This window comes from Mixophyes fleayi, chromosome 3 (assembly GCF_038048845.1).
Source record: "Mixophyes fleayi isolate aMixFle1 chromosome 3, aMixFle1.hap1, whole genome shotgun sequence".
NCBI lineage: Eukaryota > Metazoa > Chordata > Amphibia > Anura > Limnodynastidae > Mixophyes > Mixophyes fleayi.
Genome location: NC_134404.1, coordinates 16,558,515 through 16,567,694, shown reverse-complemented (window position 1 = coordinate 16,567,694; position 9,180 = coordinate 16,558,515). Strand labels below are relative to the sequence as shown.

Below are 9,180 nucleotides of genomic sequence, written 5' to 3'. Positions count from 1 at the left end.
TGGACTTATACTGCAGAATGAGTGAACTTTGTAATATTGCAGTACTACTGGACTTATACTGCAAAATGAGTGAACTGTGTAATATTGCAGTACCAATGGACTTATACTGCAGAATGAGTGAACTTTGTAATATAGCAGTAGCACTGGACTTATACTGCAGAATGAGTGAACTTTGTAATATTGCAGTACCACTGGACTTATACTGCAGAATGAGTGAACTTTGTAATATTGCAGTACTACTGGACTTATACTGCAAAATGAGTGAACTGTGTAATATTGCAGTACCAATGGACTTATACTGCAGAATGAGTGAACTTTGTAATATAGCAGTACCACTGGACTTATACTGCAGAATGAGTGAACTTTGTAATATTGCAGTACCACTGGAATTATACTGCTGAATCAGGGAACTTTGTAATATAGCAGTACCACTGGACTTATACTGCTGAATCAGTGAACTTTGTAATAAAGCAGTACCACTGGACTTATACTGCAGAATGAGTGAACTTTGTAATATTGCAGTACCACTGGACTTAGAGAATAAGTGAACTTTGTAATATAGCAGTACCACTGGACTTATACTGGTGAATATGTGAACTTTGTAATATAGCAGTACCACTGGACTTATACTGCTGAATAAGTGAACTTTGTAATATTGCAGTACCACTGGACTTATACTGCTGAATAAGTGAACTTTGTAATATTGCAGTACCACTGGACTTATACTGCTGAATCAGTGAACTTTGTAATATAGCAGTACCACTGGACTTTTACTGCTGAATCAGTGAACTTTGTAATATAGCAGTACCACAGGACTTGCAGTACCACAGGACTTATACTGCTGAATCAGTGAACTTTGTAATATTGCAGTACCACTGGACTTATACTGCTGAATCTGTGAACTTTGTAATATATATATTTTTTTTTTATAACTTTTTTTTACATTTTTTTTAACTTGGGAATAATGGGGAAATAACAATGCCCTTAGAAGGACAGAGCACAGGACACAGCACCACTGGACTGAACAGGACACAGCACAAGGACCCAGCAGCACCACTGAACTCAGAAGGACAGAGAACAGGACACAGCACCACTGGACTGAGCAGAACACAGCACAACACAGCAAAGCACAGCACAGAACTGAACAGCACAGCACAGCACAGAACTGAACAGCACAGCACAGCACAGCACGAGATATAGCAGGACAGAGGACCACCTAACACAACCTCCCTCTACCCTGATCAATGCCCGAGTGAAAATGGTGGCGACTAGCGGGAAATTTATAGGATCCGAGTATCGCGAGATCCGAAAGCGGGATTATGACTCAGAGCCTCGGTATCAGTTTTGCAATTGGCGGGAATACCCGGATCTGTCTCGGATCCGGCTCGGATCGGCAACGTTCGGGTGGGCTCGGATTTCAGATATCCGAGCCCGCTCATCTCTAATTTTAAGTGTGAAAATTTTTTGGACTCCATCATTGTCCCATTTCACCATGAATATGTGGACTAGATTTATCATTTTGGAAACCTGCATTGTTTTGCTATGGGCAAGGTCGATTTTTACCTATGTAACCAGAGCACTGTTAGGGTAAAGAAAAGAAAGTATGTTGATTTTGACATAAAGACTGCCAGCAGCATTCTGTTAAAATGAGCTGAGATTGTAATAGACTTTTTTCTTTAACTAAACAGAAAAAAAACAAAGTTTCTACCACAAGTTTACCAATTTAGGATTGCCTTAGATAATGAAGAAAAAGCAAGTAGCAGAGGATGGTTTCGATCCTTCAACCTCTGGGTTATGGGCCCAGCACGCTTCCGCTGCGCCACTCTGCTAGTCGAGAAATGTATGTTGACTTCTGAAGGTTTGAGGCCACCCAGGAAAGAACGAATGTTTATTTTTGTTGGTTGGCAGATAAAGAACAGCAATGAAATATCATGAAATTTGTCCAGAATAATGCATTTCAGCCCATGTCATAAACACGCTGCAAGTTGTCTCTGTGGTGCAATTGGTTAGCACGTTCGGCTGTTAACCAAAAGGTTGGTGATTCAAGCCCACCCAGGGACGTAGAGGACTGATTTTCATATCAAATTTTAGACATCATCTAATCCATCCTCTTGAGGTGTGGGCTACCTCTGATCCAATTACCTTCATGCCTATCAATGGTGAGTTTAGTTTGTTCTAGACAGTTTTAATCAACTTCATACTTTGGAAATTCAATTTAGCAACTGGTTGCAGAGGTAAATATATTGGACAGACTGTGGAAACCAAATTAGTATTCAAATTGCTCTCCCTGTTCCTACCTTGTAGTTACGCTACCAAAACGGACTTTCTAAAAAGTGTCCTACGAAGCCAAGTCCATGAATAAAGCCTGTGCAAGAGCATTTGGTTCTTCTATTGTTGCCAAAAACCAATTCCATATGCAATGGCAGCTAAATGTTTCCACAGTATAGTGTCTCCCTAGAAAAAACAAGTTCACAGGAAGAAAAATAAACTGCTCTACACCATTTCAGCTATCCAAGTTGTCGAAGTCAGCAAATTGGATAAAGTCATTTCAATTAAAGTCGAGCAAACTTGGTTGTCTTTGTCTGAAAAGATGCGTACGGTATGCTACTGCGTACAAGGGCACGCTACTGCGTGAAAGGGCGTACGCAGCTACTACACGTGGCAGCAACAGTATTTGGTCTTTTACCATACATTCGCACAAACACGCATACTTATAAAATAGTACACATTAATGGTAGTTGCAACACATAGTCAGTTATGTCGAAATATAGTAGTATTTATGTTTTATATTAAAGTTACATGCATATTAGTGAAATATATGGAACAGGTTGAAGGAATCATATCATATGTGGTATCATAATAAACCTCTTAACATTTGACACTGTTTGGTTCACTCTGCGAAGGAATCGCAGAGTGCATACGCAAGTTATGAATGATAAGGAATTATGAACTACTTAAGACTAAGGAATCTTGGCGGGAAGAGCCGAGCATACCCCCTGGAGAGATGACCCCCTCTTTTGGATTCCTTAGGATGAACTAGCCAATGATTGACAACCCCTTGGACCTTCCTGAGACCTGGACCAATAGATGCAAGCTATACCATCTTCATTGTATTACTGTATTTCTGTGTGCTTATAAGCAGCAGCTTCACATCTAATGTTCAGACATCTTGTCGCCAGACTTCAGGATTGAATGACTGCACACTGGATCCAGAGCACCTGCGATAATTAACGGCTGTATTTATTATCACTTCGCTTGAACATATTATTCTACTATTTGCGAATAAATCTTTGTGCGTTGAAAACACAAATCGAGGTTCGACAATTGTTATTGGTTAGCGACAATATGCACATAACAATTTGGGGGCTCGTGAGCTTTGGAGGTTTCGTTGCCGATGATATGCAAGACCAACGGATTTCGGTTCCTCAACAAAGGGTGGAGACGCGTCATAAACGGGTAAGAACGCAATGTGTTCAAAACCTGAATTTTACTCTGTGTTGTAAAACAGAATGTCCGTTTTGCATTGTCTAGGGCACGCTAACTAGAACCTAGAGACAAAAGAGAAAACTGTTTCTTTTTACTGTCATTGTGCGTTTTAACTGTATTGCATTGCTTAGCGTATGTGTATTTCCTGCTGTACGTACACGAACTTCCGGTAGATTTGCCACTTGGTTAAACAATCGTTTTGATAGTTATTATATGTGCATAGTATAATTACTTGTGAAAACCTCTGAGACATTATTACTGTTGTTGGGAACTTTTGATTTTCTGCGCAGAAAAGGTGTATAGTGTGTGATTTTGTAACGTAGATACACTGTTTACATTGTGCTCAGTTGCTGTCTGACGAGGCGGATTGCCCAACTGAAGGACGGTATACAGGGCAGGTATACCGAATGCGAAAACCGGGTTTTCGCAAAGCGCTACCAATAGATCGCAATGTTTGCTAATAATTAGTATTGGTAGGCAGTGCGATCTAACCGCACCGTTAGTGCGAATTGGTGAAGCAGCTAGGAGGAATTATACTGGAAAGGCAGGTTGATTTTATCAACTTGTGCTCCCAGCGATAACAAACTCAACAGGAATTTGAGATAGCCGGGCTATCGAGGAACTATTTCTGTATTAGGGATTCTTGTTCGGAATAAGAGAAAGCGAGTGGACGTATCTGGAAATACGTTCACAAGGGCATTAGAGATCTCTAGCGGTGATTGTAGCAACAGGGTTGAAATTGTTGGTTGGAAAGAACAGAGCATTGCGGTGTGTCTGTGTTCCACAGAGAAGAGTATTGTTGGCCGGAAGGAACAGAGCATTGCGGTGTGTCTGTGTTCCGTGTAGATTGGTGTTGTTCAACATGGGTGCTAAGCATACGCTAGAGAAGGCCAGTGTACTGCCTAAGGAAGGTCCCATTGGTTCAGCGAGATTTCTCATGTGTAAGAAATATGGTGCATACGCAACTGCATATTGCGACACGTGGGTCAAGATGACCAAAGTTTGTGATAGGCCTTTCCCAACAATAGGAAGTTTTAATGCAGAGGTACTAAATACTGTAAAAGATAAAGTATGGTTGATTAAGTCAACGAAAAAGAGAAATATAAATAATGATTGTTTAAAATTGTGGCAAATGAAAGGTAACACGTGGCATAGCAAAGAATGCACAGCGGAAGTAGGCGTGGCGAAAAGCACGCGCACGGCGGAAGTAGCCATTTAGAAGCGTGGCGAATGCAGCGCAAGCGCGCCCCCGCCACCTTATGTGGCGGGAGCGGTAAGTACAGCCGTTATTAAAACTGAAAAAAGGAAAATTGCTAAATTATATCCTGTTCTAAGCCAGTTTAAAACAAGTGTATCAGAAGATGAAGATGAACCCACTGTGATTTCGGCCATTGCTCATGCTGTTAATATGCTAGAGGTTCAGCGTAAGTATGGGAAAGGAGCAATGGCTGAGATAGGTGAGAGTAGTATGATCACTAGGAGTGATAGCGTTCTAAATCTTGAAACAGCAGATCCGGTAGTGACTTCTGAAACCAGTGAACCAGTGGGTGCATACCCAGTCCGCACAATATCAGTTCCCAATGGGAAACCGGATAAGGATGGTGTAGTTCCTTTAAGAAATGTTACAATGCATTGTCCGTGGACTAGATCAGAATTACGTTCCATTATGACTGAATTCCCAGATCCCAGAAAAGAGTTGGCAAAGTGTCAGAAATTTGTTAAAGACTTAGGAAATGCACACGAACCAACCGATAAGGATTGGCTTGTAGTGTTGAGGGCGTGTCTTCCTCCCCATACTGACATACAAAAATTTATTAAAGATTGTGTGTTGGATGAAGATGACACCTTGACTGATGAGATTAACCAAGAAAATATAGAACAAATTGTCAAACATTTAGCCATCTATTTTCCAATAGTAGTAAATTGGAGTAAGATTTTCACCATAAAACAAAAGGATAGTGAAACAGCCTCAGATTACTTTGCTAGAGCTATAGCAGCGATAACACAGTTCACTGGGATATCCAACATAGGTGAGGACCCACATCACAGAGAGGTAGCTGTAGGAGTATTGATGGATGGCCTTAGAGAAAATTTAAAGACGAGAGTACAAACCACATTACCTAATTGGAGAGGCATCACAGTAGATTCTCTCAGGGAGTCTGCTGTGGAGCATGACAAAAACCTTTTTAGGAAGAAGGAAGAGAAAAGTGATAGGTTAATGACGGTAAGTATACAGGTTCTAGAAGGGATGCATACACGACCACCAGCATACAACCCATATAACAAGAAACCTAAAGTGATCAGATGTTTCAGGTGTAACGAAGAAGGCCATTTTGCAAGAGATTGTAAAAAAGCAAGACAGGATACACATATGGATAGGGAATCATATAGGTATCCTCCACGGAGAAACACACATAGGCAAGAGAACACACAGTTACCTGCGCATGTTATAGCAGCAAATGCTGTGCGGGAAAGCAATAGTCAGTGCTAGGGGTCAGGTCATACCTGTAATCTACAGCCAGTGAGGTTAACTGAGAGTCAGAGTGAAGAACCAACAATAATAGTTGACATGGCTGGTAGGAAACAAACCTTTCTTGTAGATACAGGGACGGCCTGATCTGTAATAACCTCTTCTTTTAAATTTACAGGTGACCAGTAACACTATTCCAGCTATGGGGGTAACGGGAAAAGTGTTGCATTATCCTCTAACTAAACCCGCTGAAGTTACTATCGGGTCTCTGCATACTAAGCATTCGTTTCTCTTGGCTGCAGCGGCTCCTACTAACTTGCTAGGGAGAGACTTGCTATGTAAAATGGGATGTGTCATATACTGTACTTCAGATGGTGTGTTCCTAGATATACCCGAGAAGGTCGCTCATGAGGTACAGGACATATTGGACACCCCTCAAAGGTTAATGTTACACTCTACTGTTATAGAACACAGTCCATCTCAAGTAAAGGGGATGTTGCTGGAAATACCAGGTTCACTATGGACCAGAGATGGACAGGACACTGGACTGATGGCAAACGTAGCCCCTGTCATGGTCAATCTAAAAAGTGGTAGGATAGCTCCAAAAACCCCACAGTATCCATTAAAACCAGAGGTGGAACTAGGGGTATATCCTGTTATTGAGAGGCTGTTACAACAAGGGATTTTAATTCATACAGCCAGTACAGAAAATAGTCCCATTTTCCCTGTGAAGAAGAGTGGAGGGAGGGGCTATAGATTAGTCCAGGAATTAAGGGGAATTAACAAAGTTGTTGAGAGCCAATTCCCCGTAGTGCCGAATCCAGCTGTCATCCTCATGCAGATTCCACCGTCTGCTAGTCATTTTACTGTCATTGATCTATGTTCTGCTTTCTTCTTAGTCCCTCTTCACCCTGACTTCCAATACCTTTTTGCATTCTCCTACCGGGGAGTGCAATACACATGGACCAGACTACCCCAGGGGTACATTGACAGCCCCATATTTTCTCCCAAGCCTTACATGACTGTTTGGAATCCTTTCAACCCTACAATGGGTCTGTTCTAATTCAATATGTGGACGATTTGTTGTTGTGCTCTGATTCTTTTATGTCATGTTTACATGATACTAAATTATTGTTGCTTCATCTTTCACAAACAGGGCACAAGGTGGCAAAGGATAAATTACAGCCATGTCAGACTAAGGTCAAATACTTAGGACACTGCCTCACTAAGGGGCTAAGACACCTGACAACCGACAGGATTGAGGCCATACAACACATGACTCTGCCGCAGAGCCAGAAGCAGATTCGTACTTTCCTGGGGATGTGTGGATACTGTAGATCCTGGATCCCAGGTTTTTCTATTCTGGCATTACCATTGCAGGAGCTAGTCTCTTCCTCAAAACCAGAACGTGTCGTACACACAGAAGAGTCAGAGCAAGCGTTCTTTAATCTTAAAGATAGTCTGACTAGAGCACCTGCATTGGGAATACCTGATTATGAAAAGCCTTTTGACTATACTGTACAGAAGCTGATGGTTGTGCAGCAGGTGTCCTCATACAGAAACATGGTGACACTAGCAGACCGGTAGCATACTACAGTGCACAATTGGACAATGTGGCAAGTTCACTCCCAACATGTCTCAGAAGTGTAGCAGCAACTGCTCTTCTGGTAAGTAAGAGCGAGGACGTAGTATTAGGACATAATTCAACTGTCTATACACCCTATGCTGTATCAGCTCTGTTAAATTCAGCCCAAACCAGACATGTTTCTTCAGCTAGATTTACAAAGTGGGAACTAGCACTGATGGCACCCTCAAACATAACCATCAAACGATGTAGCACCTTAAATCAAGCTACATACCTACCATATGTGTCTCTAGAGACACAAAGGGTGGGAGGTGAGGAGACCCTGGTTGATGATGAGTTAGGCAAGAATACTGACACGCATGACTGTATGGAACACCTGAATCAGACCTTTACTGCAAGGCCCGACATACGTGACACCCCCTTAGAAAATGTAGATTTTACGTTTTATACAGACGGAAGTTGTCATAGACAGACAGAGACGGGAGAGCTATGTACTGGTTACGCTGTTGTAGATGATCAGGATGTGGTAGAAGCTGAACCCCTTGGCCCACCTCACTCAGCCCAGGTGGCGGAGGTAGTAGCATTAAGGAGAGCGTGTGAGTTGGCAGAGGGTAAATCAGCCAATATATATACTGACTCTAGGTACGCCTTCGGGGTAGTGCACGATTTTGGGGCCCTTTGGCATCTTAGAAACTTTACGACAGCAGCAGGTACGCCAGTGGCACACTCACAACACATAAAAGGACTTCTGACAGCGATACAGTTACCCAGAACAGTAGCCGTCATAAAGTGCAAAGCCCATACCTTTGAAAAAGACCCAGTGTCATTGGGCAACAACAGGGCAGACAAAGTTGCTAAATGGGCAGCAGGGCAACCTATGACTGTATCGACCGAGACTATGATGGTTTTTCAGACATTAGACATGCAGAAATTAATTGAAATGCAAGATTTGTGTTCCCTGCAGAAAAAGGCGGTCTGGAAGGCGAAGGGATGTGGTCAAGAGTCCTCAGGACTCTGGAGGGATGGACAAGGTAAGCCTGTAGCTCCCCGAACGTACTATCCAAGCCTGGCTGAAGCAGCACACGGCCTGACTCACCTGGGTAAAGAAGGTATGTGCAAACTGTTGAGAGCATACTGGTGCGCTCCCGGATTTTCCTCTCAGGCTGGTAAGAAAGCAATGTCATGTCTTACTTGTTTGAGGAAAAATGTCGGGAAAACTATTCCAACTGAGCCATCCCACATCCCTCCTACAGACGGACCTTTTCAGGTAATACAAATTGAATATATCCAATTACCACCATGCAGGAATTTAAAGTATGTGTTAGTTTGTATTGATGTGTTTTCCGGTTGGGTAGAAGCATATCCGGCAGCCACTAATACTGCTGTGTTCACTGCAAAGAAAATTGTACAAGACTTTGTATGTAGGTTTGGCATCCCTAGAATCATTGCAAGTGATAGGGGTACCCACTTTACCGGTGATATCTTCCAAAATATGTGTAAACTCATGGGAATCAGTAGCAGACTTCACACCCCGTACCGACCACAAGCCAGTGATAAGGTGGAGAGAGTAAATGGTACTATAAAGAACAAGCTTGGTAAGGTAATGGCTGAAACTGGGTTGGCGTGGCCAGAGGCTTTG

At 42.4% G+C, this 9,180-nt stretch overlaps 1 non-coding gene across 1 annotated transcript; it reads left to right on the top strand.

Annotated features, from left to right (window-relative positions):
* The first annotated feature begins 1,987 nt into the window (after positions 1–1,987).
* On the top strand, positions 1,988–2,061 carry TRNAN-GUU (transfer RNA asparagine (anticodon GUU)). The gene has a single exon. It is a non-coding gene; the product is annotated as a tRNA-Asn (tRNA).
* The last annotated feature ends 7,119 nt before the right edge of the window (positions 2,062–9,180 follow it).